Below are 21,230 nucleotides of genomic sequence, written 5' to 3' on the forward strand. Positions count from 1 at the left end.
GTGTATGAGAAATCATATTGTTTGCACAAAATGGGAAAATCTTTGCCAAGCTGGCCCAGCGAAGCTTTCACTTTCCCCACTAGACATACGGTGACTGAGGATTTGGCTTGTGTTACTTCTTCTGGGAAGCCCTTCCAGGTAGGGGAAGTGGGGCTGGGAACAGAGGGCCAGGGACAGCTGTTTCCAAGACTTAGGATGGAACTCTTGTTTCGGTCTTGGCCCACTTGGCAGATCTTGTTTGATGCCAAGATTGTCCATCAACTGTTGTGCACATCTTCTGTTTATGTGAAGGATTTATGAACTAAAGAGCTAGGAGCCAGCCAGTGTGGTGGTGCATGCCTTTGATCCCAGCACTCAGAAAGAAGAGGCAAGCGGATCTCGGTGAGTTCGAGGCCAGCCTGGTCTCAAAAGACCAATCAAAAGAGCTAGCAGTCCGGTTGGCACTCTGTGTGATCACTCATGTTTAATATGCTGGGACAACTGAAGACTGAACTTGTGATTAGTGGTGGACTGCTATCTAAAATCAGTGTGTCAGGGGCTGGAGAGATGTTCAGGAGCTAAGCATGCATGCTGCTCTTTCAGAGAATCAGAGTCCAGTTCACAGCACCCACATTGGGCAGCTCACATGCACCTGTAACTCCAGACTCTGAAGACCAGATGACATCTTTTAGCCTTCCAGGACCTGCACACACGTGTTCACACACACATGTTCACATTCATACACACACACACACACACACACACACACACACACACACACACGTTAATGTAAACACATGCATAAAACAGATCTAAAATCCATGTGTGTAGGAGCTGTTCAGACAAAGTGCTATGGATATGTAATCAGATGCTGTCAGAATCTTCCACCTGGGACTCCAACAAGAGCCTCACATCGCTCCCTCCAAATCTCTCCTTTCCAGTTTCCCATGGCACCCTTCTCTTAGGAACTCAGGCAAGGGCCTTGGATCCTTTTGTGTCCTGATCCTGCTCAGACTATGACCAGGCATCCCTAGAACTATATCTGTCTGTCTGTCTGTCTTCCTGTCTTTCAAAAACTCTCTCTCTCTCTCTCTCTCTCTCTCTCTCTCTCTCTCTCCATATATATATATATAACTCCGGACCTCTGGAAGAGCAGTCAATGTTCTTAACCTCTGAGCCATCTCTCCAGTCCACTATATCTGTCTTTACTCACGTTCTTTCTATTGCTGTGATAAAACACCATGACCAAGAGCAAGCTGGGAAGGAAAAGGGTTGGCTTTCACGGCCCCATCACCGGCAATCAGGAACTGGCAACTAAGGAAAATCAGGGCAGAAACTTGAGTAGAACAGGCAGGAGCCAGGCTGCTAACCAGATTGCTCCTCTTGGTGCTCAGCCTGTTTCCTTACAGAAGTCAGGAGCACTTGCCCAGGTGTGGGACTGCCCACTGAGCTGGCTCCTCCTCCTACAGTGGTCAGTAATTAACACCACGCCCTGCAGACTTGCCTCTGTCACCTCCAATCTGTTGGAGGTGTTTTCCCTGATTGAGGATCTGGTTCCTTCTTCCCAGACAACTCAAGCTTCAGTCAATTTGGCAACAAACAAACAAACAAACAACACCCTAGCTAGTATGGCACCTTATTATCCCACAAAGCTCTTCCAAATGACTTCTCTGCCTCTCACCCTCAGGTCTCCACGTTGTTCTCCATGCTTGGTGATATTCTTTTTTTTTTTTTTTTTTAAGTTTTATTTGAGAAGTCTGTATTTATGTATTTATTTTTAAGTGTTCTTTAGATTTATTTATTTTATGTGTATGAGTGGGCTTTCTTTTTAAAGTATATATGTGCACCACATGTGTGCCTGGATCCTGTGGTGTTGAGAAGAGCACATCAGATCCCCTGAAACTAGAGTCATGGATGGTTGTAAGCTCCCATGTGGGTGCTGGGAACTGAACCCAGATCCTCTGCAAGACAGGTAAGTGCTCTTTTTTTGTTTGTTTTGTTTTGGTTTTTTGAGACAGGGTTTCTCTGTGTAGCTTTGTGCCTTTCCTAGAACTCACTCTGTAGCCCAGGCTGGCCTCAAACTCACAGAGATACGCCTGCCTTTGCCTCCCGAGTGCTGGGATTAAAGGTGTGCGCCACCAACACCCGGTCAGGTAAGTGCTCTTAACCATCCCTCTACTTGGTCATATTCTTTCCTCACAGCCTCCTCACTTCCTGTTCACCAGTCCTTCCCACAACACCGTTAACCAACTGGGGGGTGGGGGAGCACCATGATGCCATCACTCAAAGCTTTCAGCATCAAAGCTTTAAAAGGACAAACTTTGACATCGAGATCATAGTAGACAGGGCTTTCACTACTGACCTAGTCCCCTAATATCTCTCCTTCCAATGCTCCTTGATCAGCACCTGATGCTTCAGGATCACGGTCAGGTGCTGTTGTTGGACCCAGTTCTTTGCCTGAAGTGCCTTTTCCCTTCCTCTGCTCCTGTAGTTCTCATGCGTGTGTCTGTCATTGCTCAGAGCTTTACAGCTACGACCAGATGTGCTCTACCAGAAAACAGTGTCTGTTTCTTACTCATCCATGCATTCCAAGCACATGGTGTAAGTGTTCAAAACAAATGCTCCTTAATAAACAAATAAAATGTTTGCCATAGCCTAGTTGGACCAATTTGCACATAATATTACAATGTACAAGACACTTTATTTTTCTCGATTTTATCCTTGTAATGAGAGCAGATGACTGTGTCATATCATGGTGGCCACAGTCTTGTATCCCTCCCCACTTCATATATTCAGCTGGCCATGAAAGCATTTTCTATTCCCAGCATTTGGAGACTGAGTTAGGAGGAACTTGAATGTGATGTCACCCCAGGCTAAACAGTGAGACCTTGTTTCAAAACAAGACAGATATAACGTGTGTTAAACCTCCAGTGTGATGATTAGGAGCCTAGACTCTGATAGGCGATAAGCCGCAAGGATGGAGTCCTGCTGAGTGGAAACAGTGCCCTTATAAAAGAGACCACGCAGTGAGCCCTCTCACCTCTTTCTGCCATGTTGAAGGTACAGGGAGAAAGAAGTCTATTGTCTGCAACCCAGCAGAGCTCAACAGAACTTCTCCATGATACCACCTTGATCTCAGACTTTCAGCTTCCACAATGATGAGAAATAAATGTATGTTGCTTAAATCACCCAGTCACAGTCATTTGCCATAGTAGCCCCAATTCACTAAGACATTGCCCATTTTACAGACGAGAAAAGGGTCGTAGAAATAAAGTTGTTCACCCAGTAATTCATGCCCCTCACATCTCAGACCTCTCTCAAACCCAAGCTTTCTCACCCTTACTTCAGGTCAGACACTAACAGACTTCCCTCCTGACCCTACCAGGGACTGAATGAATACTGGCGTGCACAGCTCAGACAGCAGATGGTGTGCTTCCAACACCCACTGCTTACCCAGTGCCCATGACCCACAGAAAGCGCTCAACAGGTATTTGTTGAATTGATTATGCCACGAGTTAGTGGATGTTAATCTAAGGTCAAGTTTTGTTAGTGGGTGTAGAAGCCAAGCATTCGAGAATTCAAATAAGGGTGTGTGGAAGGGACAACCGAGTGTCCCGTTCCAAAGAGAAGAAGGACCACTTCCTCCAAGTCCAGTCAATAAGATAGCCATACAGTCCCTCAAGCCAAACCCTCCAGAAACTCCAGTCATGATCAACAGGAGAAAGGAAGTGCATTGTCCATGGCTGACAGCTTCTGCCTCTTCAGGAGTGGGGTCCTTGGGAAGTGTGTCATTTCCACACCTCTGTAAAGGGCTGCAGCTCATAGCCTTCCAAGAATGTGACTGACGGCGGCAAATTCAAGTTCAAAAAAAAAGAGAGATAAACGCCTTTTTTTCAAAGTTGGTCCTAGGGTGATGTAGGACATAGAGATCCTGCCCTCTAGACCTATTCTACATCCTCTCCCCATGGAGTCCACCCCCCCACCCCCCAACCCCCCCCAACCCCCCCCCCCCCCCCCCCGTGTAGTCTAGGCAAGATCTACCACTGGACTTCATCTCCATCCCAGTTCTCTCTTAAGGTTCTGGCCATCTTTAACTTTCCAGGACCATCCACAGCTCCTTCAGGTCAAGGACCTATTGGTCTCTATGTATATCAGCACCTAGTTCAAATCCCACACATACTAGGTGTTCAGCACTTGCTTTGTGGAAGAGTCCCTAGGGCCCTTGGAATGCAGGTTGGGTCTCACTGATCTGGACATCAGTGTGAGCAGTGTCCGGGTTAAATCTCTAGTGTTCTTGCTTCTAAAAGTACACACATTTCTCCTTACGTCACACACTAGAGTTTCCAAAAGTTCTTGGGATATTGTGTGTTGGGGAATATTATTTTAAGGTGTGTTACTTTTGTTTATGATGCATTTGTTTAACACTGTGAGTCTGTGTTACTGGGCCTGTCTAAAACATCTGATGGTCTAATAAAGAGCCGAATGGCTAACAGTGAGACAGGAGAAAGGACAGGCAGGGCTGGCAGGCAGAGAGAATTAATAGAAGGAGAAATCTGTGAGAAGAGAGATCTAGGAGCAAGAGAAGGAGGAGGGGAGCTGGAGCCAGCCACCAGCCACCCAGCTACACAGCCAGCCATGGAGTAAGAGAGAGTAAGATTTAAGGAAGAGAAAGATAAAAGCCCAGAGGCAAAAGGTAGCTGGGATAATTTAAAGAAAGCTGGCAAGAAACAAGCCAAGCTAAGACGGGGCATTTGAAAGTAATAAGCCTCCATGTGTGATTTATTTGGGAGCTGGGTAATGGGCCTCCCAATAGAGTAAAAAAACAAACAAACAAAAAACCCAACAAATCATTGATACATAAAATTATCTTCCAAATTAGACAGAATTACTGGTAGATAGTAGTTTTAAGGCAGGTTTTTAAAGGAAAACCAGGTACTTGTCCAGTCTCTAAGCTCCTATAACTCCTGCCACCGGCCAGCATCATCTATCTGTGCAGACTGTTGCTGGCAGAGACCCTAGTATAGTTAGGCACTTAAAAAGTCGACAGCCACCAGGTGGTGGTGGCACACACCTTTAATCCCAGCACTCAAGAGGCAGAGCCAGGCAGATCTCTGTGAGTTCGAGGCCAGCCTGGTCTACAGAGTGAGTTTCCAAGACAGCCAACGCTACACTGAGAAACCCTGTCTCAAAAAAACAAAAAACAAAAAACAAAACAAAAAGTCAACAGCTAGATATGGGGGACACACTTGTAATCCTTACACTTGGGAGGTAGAAGCAGGATGGTGGTTGGAAGTTCAAGGCTAAACTAGTCTAAATAAGCAGGTTCCTTGCCGGAAAAGGCTACATAGTGAGACCCAGAAGGAAAGAAAAACAAACCAACAAAACGTTTGAAAGTCCAGACTTCCTTAGCTCACCTTTTGAAAATGTGTTTGTTTTGGTGTCTGGCTTATTTGTTTGTCTTTGCACCTTAGGGATTTTGCAGTTTAGGGATATTTCCTTCATGAACTCCCTTCCTCCTCTTCAGTTGAATGAATTTTCTCTGAGATCCACAAATCTAGCCTACTAAGGGTCTATGCGGGGCAGAGAGAAGAATGAGTTGTGAAAGCATTAATATAGTGACAGGGTTAGACATTTCAGAACAGTAGAAGAATCAGCCCTGGAGTAGGGAGAACAAGATGAATACAGGAAATACCAAGGGTAGAAGAAACTAGAAGGGATTTGGGGTAGCAGGCAGGCAGGGGGCATTAGAATATACTATAGATTGGAAGAAACTAGAAGGGATTTGGGGTAGCAGGCAGGCAGGAGGCATTAAAATATGCTATAGATTCAGTCCACAGGAAGAAGAACAAGAATCAGTGACCAGGTAGGGGGCTCTGGGAGGCTAATTTAAAACTTACATGAAGCCATGTGTGATGACACATGTCTATAATCCCAGCACTTAGAAGGCAGAACAGGATTATGAGTTACAGGCCAGTCTGGAATATATAGACCCTGTCTCCAACAACAAAAGTAAACAACCAAACAAAGCTAACTAGCTAGCCAAACAGACAAAATGTAGATGCCCCAAACCTCACATCTGAGGATAAGGATGCAGCAAATCTAAAGGGAGCTCATGAAATTATTTCAAAATACAAGCCCCTTCCATCTGATTGTGGTGCTATACGCCTGAAATCCCAGCACTTGAGAGGTGTAGCCAGGAGAATCAGGAGTTCAAGGCTAGTCTAAATAGAGTTTGAGGCCAGCCTTTGGTACATGAGATCCTGTCTTAATAAATAAATAAGCAAAATGATATAAACCCCAAGCAGTCTCAGGCTTCAACCTGACTTTAGAGTTCAATGTTAAAGCTTCCTTTGCAGGAGGGTGGACATTTGGGGACAGTAAAAACTACTTGTCTGGGAGTGAATTGGACCTTACACTTCAGCATAGCCAAAAGATGTCCATACATCTGTCATTATCAGTTTGCTAGTATTGTGTTTGGGGATTTCCCCCACCCTCCTACTTTTTAAAAACAGAGCCTTACCATGTAGCCCAGGCTGGCCTCTCAGATTCCCCATGCTTTGGTTGACAATCACACGTCTGAGCATGAAGACATGGAGGGAGTCCTGGAGTATGGAGCTATGGGCTGCTAAGGGAATGGTCCTTGTGACTCAGAAGACAGTAAGTGACACAAGGGTACAGGTTCTGGAGCCAGAATACCAAGCCTGGCATCTCAGCTGGGGCTGCTGATGTAACACAGATGAGTACAGGATACACATCAAGAGCTGGTGCTGTGTTCTACCTGGTGGTCCAAATGCCAGCTCTAGAGCTGACCGGGCGTGTTGCACTGGGCCCTGCTGAGCCTTGATCATTTTGTGCTCCCCTGTAAAATGGGTAAACTGATAATATGGGCTTCCTAACACTGCCATTGAGAATAAATGAGAATCCGATCCATGATTAGGATCCTGGCTGATCTGCTGCTCCTCTGAGGTTTCCGTCACAACATGCTCTATGGCAATGGTCCTCAACCTTCCTAATGCTATGACCCTTTCATGCCATTCCCCATGTTTTCATTGCTACTTCATCAGTGTAATTTTGCTACTGTCACGAATCGTGTGTTTTCTGATAGTCTTTGGTGATAGGGTCACTGAGACCCACAGGTTGAGAACCACTGCTCTAGGGGAAGGCATAGTTCTTGAACTAGCAATAATATTATTATCTCTTTCCTCCAAATAGTGTGGCCTGGTGTTCCCTCCCTCTATGGGCCAGTGAGATTCACAGGGTGGAAAGTTGCAAAACTATGTCACAAATTCTGACAGGGGGCCCCAATTGTTCCTCTTGGCCCATCCAGGCTCTGACTATCTCTTTGTAACACCAGGTCTTGGTAGGGATCAGCCAGTCCCACCAAACGTCTTAAAGACAGTGAGCAGTGTGGCACAGCAGAACCAGCTAGTCAGCTGCCCCTCTCCTGAGTGTTAACTAGAAGGACTTCCAGTCAACACTCCAGAGATGCTCGCTCATCAGCGTTTATTACATCAATATTCACACCAAGTTAGTGGCAGAACAGATAGAGGTGTCCATCAACAGGGGAAAGCTTAGTTGTGTTTATGTTGCTGTGGGAAGACACCAGGACCAAAGGTCGGGTTTATTACACTTTACAGTTTCACATCACAGTCCATCATCAAAGTCAGGAACTCAAGACCAGTCTGGAGTCAGGAAGTGGGAGCCAGGGAAGAATGCTGCTTACTGGCTTGCTTCTCATAGCTTGCCCAGCCTGCTTTCTTATTATACACTCCAGACCTCCTGCCTAGCGGTGGCAATACCCACAGTATGCTGGGCCTTCTCATGTCAATTATTAATTAAGATAATGCCCCATAGACTTGCCCACAACCCAGTCTTATGGAGGGATGTTCGCAATTGAGATTCTCTCTTCTCAGATGACCCTAGCTGGAGCCAAATTAACACAATCAAACACAACAAGTAACCAGGATGAATGAATAAAGAAAAATGTTCACATACACAGTGGGTATTTTTCATAAAGAAGAGTGAAGTCATCCAGACAGTGGTGGTACACGCCTTTAATCCTAGCACTAGGGAGACAGATAGGTGGATCTCTGAGTGTGAGGTCAGCCTGGTCTACAAACAAACAAACAAACAAACAAATAAAATAAGAAGGAGGAGGAGGAAGTCATGTTGTTTGTAAGAAAATGCATGCAACTAGAAATGATCAAAAGTGAATTAAACCAGATTCAGAAAGACAATTATTGTGTGTTTTCTCTCATTTGTGATTCCTGGATTTCACATAGAAACATAAAAATGCGTATTTATGTATGGCATGCAAACAGAAGAAAACTGTGTGGGGACAAAGAGGAAGATCGGGAGGATGATGAAGGGCAAGGGGTGAATAGGGAAGAATATGCTCAACACACAATTCATCTTTAAAGGAAAACTTAGAAAGAACCCAATAAAGCTGGAGAGATGGCTCAATGTATACTGCTCTTGCAGAAGACCCAAGTTCAGTTCCCAGCACCCACACTGGGTGGCTTATACCTGCAGGTAACTCCAGTTCCAGGGGATCTGATTGTTGGCATTCAGGTGTGCCTAGGCCGCCCCTTGGGACCTGACAGGATGCGCCATCCCTGCGTGTATGTGCTTGCCAGTATGCAGGCAGTTCTTTGGCCAGCTCAGGGTCCTGACAAGGTCATGTGCTCATTACTACATGGTCTCTGCACATGCGCTGACCGCCCTTTAAAAGGCAGGGCCCTGCTTGCCTTCTTTCTTCCTCTCTCTCTTCCCACAAGGCCATGTCTGCTCCTCATCTCTTCCCCCTTTCCCGGCTCTTCTTCTCTTCCTTTCTCTTCCTCATTTATTCCTCCTCTCCTCAGCCCTTATCTCTAGTGGCACACTCCGTGTCGCTTCCCACCCAACCCAATAAATTCTCCATGTTAGTTCTGACATGTGGCATGGCTTTGGGCCCCATGGCTCCAATCCACCAAGGTCACCTTTCCACTGTTTTTATAACACTGATGCCCTCTTCTGGCCTCTACAGGCACCTGCACTCATGTGCACATACCCACATACAGGCACACACAGAGATAACTTAAAATAATAATCTTTTTTGTTTGTTTCTTTTGGTTTTTCTAGACAGGATTTCTCTGTGTAACAGCTCTGGCTGTCCCGAAACTCACTCTGTAGATCAGGCTGGCCTTGAACTCACAGAGATCCACCTGCCTCTGTCTCCTGAGTGCTGAGATTAAAGACGTTTGCCGCCACTGCCAGGCAAAATAAAATACATCTTAAAGTGGGGTGGGAGAGGTGGAAAGATAGCTCTTGTTGATTGAGCCTGATAACCTAAATCCAATCCCCAGAATCCATGTATAGGTGGAAAGAGAAAACGGACCCTGCAAAGTTGTTCTCTAACCTCCATAAACATACAAGGACACATGTGTGCTCATGCATCTCTCTCACACACACAAATAAGATAATAAATAATAGCAATAATAATGGAATAATAACAATAAAACAAAGTTTAGAAAAGAACCCAATGGGGGAAAATATAAAATAAAATACCCTGATTGAAAAAAAAATACATAATGAAAATTAATATCCAATACTTTAGGATGGCCTGATTCTTCCATCAGATGCATGGAGCAAGAGTAACCCTACCGGACCCCAGGGAGAGAAAGCACATTGAATCTGGAGAAGTAAAATTATCTTCTCCCTTCTCAGACTCCTGTGACGTGGGCTTTGTCCACTGGGAGCACTTCCCAACCTGTGAAAATAAGTCCTTTATCGTGGTCTCCACTGCCCCTAATCAAAGAAGAAACACTAACGACAGATTAGTCTTAGGTTTACACAAAGTTTAGTTTACAAAGGCTTTGTTCCATTTTTGTCTCAATCCCACAGCGAAGAAGGGAATTAAATGCCACCAACACAAGGAAGAAACCTGAGGCCATGAGATGCTTAGGGATTATTAGGTCATGGTCACACATGGTGTATACGAACCACAGCTGGGTCCCTGATGAAGGACACCTCCCCTGTACCTGGAACACTGCTAAGAAATTCCAAATACTATGTTGACTCTTTGGTGACTGTGAACTCCATGCTGCTTTTATTCCCATTTTGGTTGATGATGGGAACAAACTCAGATACCTTATGGAACCTGCTTAAGACCACAGAGCTGGTGATGGTGTTAGGCCAGGGCTGGCTGCATAACCACTGCCTGATTCTCAGTTTCGAAGCTCTAGCTGGGTCTGGCTGGTGACTCAGGCTTGTGCCGGCCGGAGGGGGCATCTTTGCTCCCTGGAAAGTCTTGTAACATTAAACTGGATTACGGGGCATTCTTCCTGGTAAAGCCCCGAGAACACTGTCGGGAACACGGAGGAGAAGGCACAGAGCTGCTGCATGGAGAGCTACACACATTTCTTAAGTCCCTAATCTTCAAATAAACAGCTTTGCTCTTTCATCTTCTCGGGATGACACCTCCTTTGTTGAAGCTGTCAAACTCCGTGACACCTTAAGCCTGACTGGCTACATTAGTGGGTATGGTGGGGTGGGGGGTGGGGTGGGGGTGCTGGCCTGGCTGAGTCACAGCTTCCTGTGAATAGGACCAACTCAGCTTGGCAACATCAGCACAGGACCCTTTATACCCATCTTCCTAGCCACGACGCCCCGTCTGAGACCTATCTCTGAGTGGAGGGGTCGGATGAAATGCCAGGCTGTCACTTACTGCAATGACAGTGGCTGACCTGGGGAACTTTTTTTTTTTTTTTTTTTTTTTTTTAACTTCTCTGGGCCCTCGGTTTCATCATTTGTAAAAACAAGATCAACGAAGTCACCTCATAGATGGCTGTAGGGTGTGAAGGGTTAATGCATGTACAGTCCTGAGAACAATACCTGCCGTTTAGGGAAAAGCCTGATAAACACTAGCTGTGTTTTAGAGTGGGCTTTTGACGAGGAAGTTGTGGTTAGGAAGATGGCTTTGAGCAGGTTGCTTAATGTGTCTGTGGGTCAGCATTTTTCAGGTCTAAATTATAATGAGAACAATGGGGCTCCCTTATTAGGAAGATGAGAAAGCGACAGAGAGGGAGAAAAGGGGAACAATAATATTCTTGTGTGGCTATGAGGGATTCTATAAAGCTTTCTCTGCGAATAGTATTTCCTGGGAAGCCAAGCTAATACGCTGTGGTGCGGCAGCAGGGTCTATGCACATGGGCCCCACACTAGTCCAGAATAAATTTTAAAAAAAGATTTGGAACTTAGGAAATCCCCCCCCCTCCAGCTGAGGATCGAACCCAGGGCTTTGCGCTTGCAAGGCAAACACTCTACCACTGAGCTAAATCCCCAACTCTGGAACTTAGGAAATATTAATGAGGACACAACAGCGTAAATCCAAGCTGCCCTGAGGATTCAAGTAATGCGTATGTTTAATTAGTTGCTGTCACAGGAAACTTCTAAGGTTTCAGCTTCTCTTGGAAAAATCAGACGAATGTGATAACCAAATCCAGGCCGGGCACGAGGGACTGACCTTCAGCTGTGATGTCACGGCCGCACCGCAGAACTTGGCCCGCTCCGTGGTGTGTCCACAGACCTAATTCCACCATTGCTTTCACTGATGGGGAAAAAACGGCAGCATCCAGCTTCCCCGCCCCTAGGCCAGAGGCCCAGCCTTCCCACTGAAGTTCTCAAACTGAAGACCGCCTGGCCTCTCAGGATTGCCTGTGGTTGGGCCCACTCCCAGGTTCTGCTTCTGTAGGTGGCATTTCTGAGGAGTTCCCAGGGAAGGAGCTGGGGCTGGCTCACGGGTGCCCTCTGAGATCTATTGTTTTGCTTCAAATCCCTTTCAATTTGAGAGCTCCTCCTGGTGCTGACCTGGCAATGGACTTTGCTCCTACTGATGGTGCCCTGAGTTGCCAGAGTCCTTTTCTCCTCTCCCTTCCTCCTCTCCTCTCCTCTTCCTCCTCCCTACTCCTCTTCCTCCCCTATTTCCTTCTCCTCTTTCCTCTCCTCCCTCTTTCTAGTCCTTTTTTCTTTTTCGGGTTTTTGAAATAGGGTCTCATTGTGTAGCCCAGGCTGGCCTGGAATTCACCATCTTCCTGACTCAACCTCTTACAGCTGGGGTTGCAGGTGTGGCACATCTGGCCAGGCACTTTGTTCTTTCACCACCTCCCTCACTTTTCTCACTTGTTTAAACCTCAGGAACCGCTACAACCCCAACCCCATAATCCGTCCCACTGCCTCACGGTTACCCCTCTCCAAGGCCCAGCCCCTGCGGCCAGCCTAGGCAGAAGCAGGCACATGCCCAGAAGCACATAGCCCTGCCCACCGAAAGCAGCCGTCCACCACCATTTGAGGCCCTCTAGCTTCTTACGGCGGGGTGGGGAGTGACGTCCCAGAACTTTCCAAGTAGGAATGAGGTCAAAGCACTCCATCCTTGGAAGCCTTTGCACCCTGGGTACCAAAGTCTTGGCGGATATTTGCATCTAAATAATCACAGACTACCTGGTCACCGTCCTAATTGTTCGTCCCTCTTGAACACCTTCTCGGGGCCCAGGGGCCCAGGGGCGCCTTGGGGCAGCCGGCACCCGTTGCCATACACTTCCCCAGCCTCCCCAGAGCGGCGGAGGATGGAAAGCAGTCAGCAGCCGCCAAGAGCAACCTGGCGACCGAGGTCTTTAGGAGAGCATTTTTTTTAAATCATAGGTCCAGAAACTCGGGGGTCTGCGCCGCCCCTTTCCCCTCCGCGTTCTCGCGAGCCGGGGCCTTTGATGTCAGCCCCCACCCCCCCCCCCGTGCCCCGCGAGGCTCGCAGTGTTCGCCAAGTTCCCCGGCATCCAGCTGCTCCCGCCCCGCCGCCCTGCCCGCGATCCGCAGCTGCCGCCTGCCCCCTACCCCCAGGCCGGCCCGATTACTGGTTTTGCACCTGGGAGGGCCCCAACCTGGCTGGCAAGAGGCTCTGTCCCCCAGGTGTTTCAGGAGCGCCTGGGGGAGTCTGGGTGGGGGGCGGGGAGAAGCCCCTAAAGATCTCTGACAACCAGGCCAAGCTACGACTTCCTTTCTGGGAGGGAGAGGAGATGGGTGCAGCTACTAGCGACTGGTCACCTTCTTACTTGGCTTCTAGAGTCACCACCAATGGGACTGGGGTGTTTCTCGAGCCCCGTGTGTTCTTGTGGTTTGACAATGTCATTGACAGAGCTGGATTCTTGTGCCCTACATTCTTGTTCCCGGTCTGCCAACCGAAGGGGGAAATGGGCGTGTCTGGGTCAGATGGCCCAGGACCCCTGTTTGCCACAGCAGCTTGCTTTGTGTATGGAGAAGGGAGATTCCTTCTCATGGCTTACCCTCAGTGTAGGACACTGAAGCTTAAGAGCCAGGGACCTGGCGGCTCCCGCCTACATGGTCTCACGTGACCTCTTTTTCCCTTGGAACCTGCCTTACCACCACCCACCACCACCACCACCACCCCGTCCTTACTAATGTACTTCGCCTGTCCCTTCACTCCAGCTTGGCCAGTGGTCAGCACTTGGAGGATGAGCTCACTGGAATAAACGTGAGACATGATGCCTTGGTTGTACCTGTTTGTGGTTTAGCTTTGCACTTAAACAAATAAACAAAAAAGCAAGTACATTTGAAAATGATTTGTCATTATAAAAATCAAAGCATAGTAGCTTAAATCCCAGCACCTGGGAGACAGAGGAAGTCGGATTTCTGTGAGTTCGAGGCCAGCCTGGTCTACAAAGTGAGTTCCAAGACAGCCAGGGATGTTACACAGAAAAACCCTCTCTGGAAAAACCAGAACCCAAAACAAACAATTAATACCGCTGGGTAGGAAAGGGGTTGGGAATGAATCAGACTCTCCTTGGAGGGACAGCATGAATAAAATAGCAAGGTTGTTTTTCTTCCTCTTTTTCTTTTTAAGGGTGCATTTAATGCCCAAATAATCTAAAATTCTCAGGCCTGTCTTAATTTCCAAACATTTGTCTTTTGTGTGTCATTACTTTAACAAATTGGTGTCTGAGCCTATATGCTACTTGTCTCTTCATATCTGCAGGATACCTGTTGGTCTTCATGTCCTGTTTTTTGACATAAATGGTCATTTCTAGTATCACAGGTACTCTCAGACTAGGTGTGATGCACACCTTTAATCCCAAGACTTGGGAGGCAGAGGTAGGTTGATTTCTATGGGTTCAAGGCCAGCCTGGTTTATATTCCAGGTGAGCCAGGGCTATACAGTGAAACTCTCTCTACAAAGGGGGTCAGTGGGACACTGTGTGTGGCTGGAGAGATGGCTCAGTGGTTAGGAGCACTGGCTGCTCTTCCAGAAGACCAGGATTTGATTCCCAGTCCCCCATGGCAGCTTACAACTGTTTATAGCTCCAGGCCCAGGGCATCTGATGCCCTCTCTGAACACTAGGCACACACGTGGTATACAGACATACATGCAGACAAAAAACCCAGACGCATAAAATAAATATTTAAAAATGTTTTCAATCTACCAGGGCAAATATCAGATCCCTCAGCTTCCTTTCTATCATCTGGGGTTTCTAATGAAATTAACTGGGCTCCAAAGGCCTGGGTAGCTGCACACCTCCAGCTCTGCTGTCCTAAACACACATAGCTTCTTCTCTCAGACCACCTCCATTCTACACAGGCCCCTCTTCTTGGCAGATGTCTCAGGGTCCTGGCATCCCCAACACATCAGTCTCCACCAAAACTTAGGCTTTACCTTAACAGCCTCACCACTGGCTTACAAGGCCTCTCTGCAAGGATTCCAGCACTGCCACACGCTGCCTTTAAGCCATAACCTTTCTCCCTTCCTCCTCCACATTTCATGCTAATATCATAATCCAAAACACAGTTCAACCTTTTAAAGTTCTTGTCTTTTTTGGGGGGTTGCAGGGCATAGAGACAGGGTTTCTCTGTGTAGCCTTGGCTGTCCTGGAACTCACTATGTAGACCAGACTGGCCTCGAACTTGCAAAGAACTGGCCTGCTTCTGCCTCCCCAATGCTGGGATTCAGGGCGTGGGCCACCACCTTCTGACTTAAAGTTCTTAAATCTTTAAAAGTTCTAATACGTTGCTGGGCATTATTGGCTCATACCTTTAATCCTAGCACTCAGGAAGCAGAGGCAAGTAGATCTATGTGAGTTCGAGACCAGCCTGGTCTACAGAGTAAGTTCCAGGACAGCCAAGGCTACACAGAGAAACCCTGACTCGAAATTAATTAAAAATAAAATAAAATAACAAAATGCGTATAATCCTTACACTTGGGTGGCTGAAACAGGAGAGTCGTTATAAACTCAAGGCCAGCTTCTCAAAAAAAGGAAAAGAAAAAGGTTTTTAAGAATCACAATGAAATTCTACTTGTCACTCAATAAAAAAGTCAAAAGAAACTCACAATACCAAATGTTGACAGGCTATAAAGCAAGTGAGATTCTTGTAATCAGAAGGTAGGATTGTCACTAGGTGGTGGTGGCATAGGCCTTTAATCCCCGCATTTGGGAGGCAGAGGCAGGTGAATCACTGAGTTCAAGACCAGCCTGATCTACAGAGTGAGTTCCAGTATGGCTAGGACTTCACAGAGAAACCCTGTCCCAAAAAGCAAAACAAAACACAAAACAGAAGGAAGAGGAGGAGCATTTTCAATGTCTCCTATAGAGAACTGTCAATTATTTATAAAATTAAACATGTATACATGCTTGGGCCAGTAGTTTATTCTTATGTATTATCATAAGAGAAATACAAGAAAATGTCTACTTACAGACTTGCACACCAGTATTCATAAGTGTTTTAGTCAATGTCATGGCAAATCTTGGTGGTCAACTTAACCAAAACCCAAACTGCTGGGCCCCTCTGTGAAGGGTCTTTTCGATCAAATTATTGGAAGCTGTAAGACCTGTGCGACATGTGGGCAGTACTCCTGGTGGCCCAGATGAAAGGACGTGGAAGAAGGGGAGTTCATCTGTCCCGATGCTGCGGCATTCTACCACAAATTCCTTGTGATTCCAACATAGACCGAAGACCAGCAGCTCTCCAGGAATCCTCCAGGCCTTCAACGTCAGATTGGGGCTAAAGAGACACCCAGCTTCATGGGATAAACAAGTAATGGATTCCTGGGCTTCCCATCATCAGTCAGTGAATGTTGAACTATCTACCCAGACTACATCCTGTAAGCCAATCTAATAAATCCCATACACACACACACACACACACACACACACACACACACACACACATATATCTACATATATATATATATATATATATATATATATATATATATATATATATTCATAGTATATATAATGGATATATATATATATATATATATTCATTCTATCAGTTCTGTTTGTTAGAGAACCCTGGATAATACAATTCATTATATTCCAAAACCCAGAAATAACTCAAGCAGGTGTTTTCATAGCAAATTCCACTGCATCCATAAAATGGAATCAAATAATAAAAAGAAGGGACTTACAGATTCACACAATGAAATGATGAATCAAAAATGTTAGGCTGAGAAAAGCTGTTACATAACAAAACACGTCTACTGTATGATTTTATTTATATGAAATCTCAGAGAAGCGAACTCTCCAAAGCAAATGATGAGTGGGGCTGCCAGGAACATTGTATGAATAAAATTTGAGGTGTACACACACACACACACACACACACACACACACACACACACACACACACACGATGCATATATATGTACATGTATATATACAGGTATATGTACTTGTATGTATATATAAAAGTAACTTTATATGTACGTGTACTTATAAAGGTCTTACATGCGTGTGTGTGTGTGTGTGTGTGTGTGTGTGTGTGTTTTCTACGTGTGTGCAGTTGCCTACAGAAGTCAGAGAAGGCATCCTTACCCTGGAACTGGGGTTACAGGTAGTTGTGAACTATTTAATGTGGGTGCTGGGAACAAACTCAAATTCTCTGGAAGAACAGGTAGTACTCTTGTTCACTAAGCCATCTCTCCAGCCCGGGTTAATATATTTTTGAAGAAATTATTTACACTTGTCTATTTATGTGCTCTCTCGCTCTCTCTCTCTCTCTCTCTCTCTCTCTCTCTCTCTCTCTGTGTGTGTGTGTGTGTGTGTGTGTGTGTGTGTGTGTGTGTGTGTTTGCACTCACTCATGCACACATTTGTGCGGTGAGGGCACACAAGTTCATTTCCCCCTGGCTGCTCAGGATCTGTGATGATAACTGAGTCATCTCCGTGGGATTCAAGGCATCAGTGTTACTCATGGGGACTTCTGCTGGATGCCCTCCTCCATGGAGAGGGAAGAAGCTGCCTAGGAAAAAAGATGGAAAGGAGACTGAAGCCGCGCTGGGGGTGGAGCTGAGAACTTGGCCTGAGACAGGTTTGAGCGTTTGTTCACTGGGGATCTGACTGATATCAACAACCTCTGCGATGCAAATGAGCACAAAAACTGTCTTGTCTAGACCAGAAGCCAGAACTCAGTGGGAGGCAGGGAAAGGGTGTGGTGCAGCTGGAGACAGAAGAATTCATTTCATCTGGGCCTGAACAGAACGGGATATTCATTCATCAGACTAGCTCCAGGGAGGCAGGTAGTGACAGCGCCCAGAGGCTAGAAGGTTGCTAAGAGTCCAAGACCAAGGGCTTACAGCCCGTGCCAGGCAAGTGTGGCGTGGGAATTGGCTAGCAGGAGAATCTCCACTTTAGAAGTCTATTTTTAGTGTCCCTAAGACAGGGTCTCATTATATAGCCTAGGCTGGCCTGAAGTCAAGACCCCCACCTTCTAAATGTGTGCCACCACACCTGGCCATCAGATAGTTTCTATTTCTAGTTCATTGAACTTGAATTAGAACAGGGTCTCTGGCTGTTGTACTGCTCTTCCCTCCTCTGTCCAGTTCCCATTTTCCTAGAGGACCATCAACAGTCCACCTTACCCCAATCCCTGCAGAGCTCTGAGCTTTCCATCTTCCAGCTGAGGAGCTTGGGCAGACAGGGAAGAGGTCCCACAATAGGCACCTTACCACCAGCATCAGTATCGTGTCCTTGGCTATCGCACATGAAGACATTCTCTCTCCTGTTGAAAGCTGATTCTGGAGCTGGGGCAGTAGCTCGGTGTGCTTATCTGGCATGTGTGAAGCCCTGGGTTGGATCCCTAGCGCCATGTAAACCAGGCATGCTGAACGAACGGAGCATGTCCGTACATGTCTGTAATCCCAGCACTCAGGAGGCAGGAAGACTTAAAATTTCAAGCTTATCCTTAAATACATAGCAAGTTTTAAACCAGCCTGGGCTACATGAGACCCTGTTCCCAAACAAACAAAACTCCAAACCCATAATGCCCTCTCCTTTTCATTCAGAGAAATAAACCTTAAGTCCAGATAAATGGCTCCAAGTTCCCACATGATCTGTGCCCAAACATAATCCCTCTTCTCTGGCTTCATCCCCAACTACTTCCTGTTTTTTTCACATAATGCCAGGCTCACTACCTGCCTAGCATGCTTCTGCCTCACCTTTGCACTGGCTCATTCTTCTCCCTGGAAACTATATGCTGAGCTTCCTTCCTTTAAATTACCTTCTCAGTGAAGTTCACAGTTCTATCTCCATTTAATACAAATAAAGCACCACCCCACAACTTCCAGAATCTTCTTGTCTTGTATGACTTTTCTTTTCTGAATAGTTATGACCTGTGATGCTGTACAATTGACATGTCAATTATAGCTGCTATTGATCTTTTGAAAATTAACACCTTAAGCATGGAATCTTTGTTGTGTTCATTGGTTTATCTTAGGTGTCTAAAATGTCTGGTGTAAATAGGGCTCAATAAATATTTTCAGGGCTTTATAAAACATCTCATGAAGAGGCAAATACAAAACTTACCCGGCAGGTATGTACCATGATCACAAAGCTAGTTTTCCCAGGGTGAAAATTATCCATTGCACTCTAAATGTGATCACCCCAAATGCAGGAACCTTGACTGTCAAATTTGTGGTAATGGAGGATTGCCTTCATGCTCTCCCTTGGGGGTGGAAGTTGGGGGGTCAAGGGAGTAAATACAAGATGGTTCAGTAAGTGAAAGTGCTGGCTGCCAAGCCTAACAGCCTGAGTTCAAACCCCAGGACCCACATGGTAGAAGGTGAGAACTAACTCCTACATATTGTCTGATTTCCAGACTTGTGAAATTCTTCCATCCTTCCATCTACCCACTTACCTGTCTACACAATCATGCATGCATGCATGCGTGAACACACCCATCCATTCTTTCATCCTTCCTTTCATTCAGCCACCACCCAGGTACCCACCACCTACCTACCCATCCATCCCTCCATCTATCAGTCCATCCATCCATTCTTCTATTCTTCCTTCTTCCATTCACCCACTCACCTTCTATCCATCTACCTAACCATGCATCCATTCATTCTCTTTTCATTGGTCAATTGTATTCTTTCTCCACATGCAACTATTCTGATATGTTAGGTGCACATCCTTTTTTATATCTGTTCTTGAATAATAATATCTACATTTGGATAAATGCTTTCCAATTATACATATTTCGATCTGTTTACATTTTCTCAGCATGATAAGATGATCAAGCCATCTTGAGCCATGTATGTCTGGACTGCTACTGTTCTGACTGTTACAGATGTATCTGACACATGTCACCAGTTTAGTCCCCTGGTTATGAATACGTGATTATTTCTAACTCTCAGAGCTCACAAGCAACCCCCTATGTAGGTGGGACAGTTTCTAGGCCATATACACCAGACTCTTAGGCCTTCAGTTCCGTTCCCACTAGTTGCATTTGACAATTCCTCAGTCCACACTCCCTCAGCCATACCTGGTTATTATCCAGGTATTTAATTTTTGTTAGTGTAATATCAAAAGAGTGTTTTCTGGACCTAGAGAGATGACTCAGTGGTTAAGAGCATTGGCTGCTTTTCTAGAAAACCTAGGTTTAATTCCCAGCATCCACAGGGCTGCTCACAACCATCTGTTAACTCCAGTTCCAGAGGATCTGGTGCCCTCTGCTGGCCTCTGCAGGTACGAGGTATGCATGTGGTGCACAGACCATGCAGGCAAACACCCACACACATAAGATATTAAAAGATGTTCTTTGTCGTCCTTTTAATTTGTATTTCTATGAGTGTCATTAGTTTATTCATTGCTATGGTCCCTGTGTTTTCTTTTTTCTTTTTCTCTTCTCTTCTTTCTTTCTTTCTTCCTTCCTTCCTTTCTTTTTCTTTTTTTTTCTTTTTTTGGTTTTTTGAGACAGAGTTTCTCTGTGTAGCCCTGGCTGTCCTGGAACTCACTCTGTAGACCATGCTGCCCTCCTGTCTCTGCCTGACAAATGCTGGGATTAAAGGTGCTTGCCACCACTGCCCAACAGTTCCTGTATTTTTATGTTGGTTTACAGAGCTCCTTACATACTCCAGACATTAATTTCTCACTCCTTAGATATTTGAAAATATATTTGCCCCGTCTATTACTGGTCATTATGTCCCTGGTTTTCTTTGCCAAACACAAAGCTCTCAACTTTTATATAATCAGATTTATCAAAGGGTTTTTGAGGGGGTTATATTAGTTACTTTTCCTGATGCTGCATAAGATATCCTGAGAAACTAAACTTAAGAGAGGAAGGCAGGGTTTGTTTCTGCTTCCAGTGTTAGGGTACAGTCACTCGTGACAGGAAATGGGATGGAGCCCGGAGCCTGAGGTAGCTGATCACATTCATCTCCAGTCGGGAAGCAGCGGGAGCTGGATGCTCGTGCTCGGCTCACACTCTCCTTTTTATTCAGTCTAGAACCATGCATGGGTGCTCCCACCTCAATTAACTTGATCTAGATGATTCCTCACAAGCATACCCAGAGGCTTGTCACCTAGGAGACTCTAGATCCTATCAAATTGGCCATCAAGGTTAACCATGATTAATTACACAAGGGCCACTGGCTTGGCTTTACTTTTTGACTGATTGTGTTTGGGGGTTTCATGTTTTTAAACCATTTTTCAGGGCTGGGGCGATGCTCAGGGGTGAAGTGCACTGGCTGCTCTTCCAGGGGATCAAAGTTCGAATCCCAGCACCCACGTGGCAGCTCACAATTGTCTGTAACTCCAGTTCTAGGAGATCCAACAGCCTCTTCTGACCTCTGTGGGCACCAGGCACGCATGTGGTACACAGACATATGTGCAAACAAAATACCCATATGCATAAAGTAGTGACAATAAATAAAAAAAACATTTTCAGCAGGTGCAGGCATGCATTCCTGCAGTCTCAGCTACCCAGGAG

The 21,230-nt window shown here is 45.9% G+C and overlaps 1 pseudogene; it reads left to right on the forward strand.

Moving 5' to 3' along the window:
* Window positions 1-18,818: 18,818 nt before the first annotated feature.
* Window positions 18,819-18,969, forward strand: LOC118580991 (annotated as a pseudogene).
* The last annotated feature ends 2,261 nt before the right edge of the window (window positions 18,970-21,230 follow it).

Source organism: Onychomys torridus, chromosome 3 (assembly GCF_903995425.1).
Source record: "Onychomys torridus chromosome 3, mOncTor1.1, whole genome shotgun sequence".
NCBI lineage: Eukaryota > Metazoa > Chordata > Mammalia > Rodentia > Cricetidae > Onychomys > Onychomys torridus.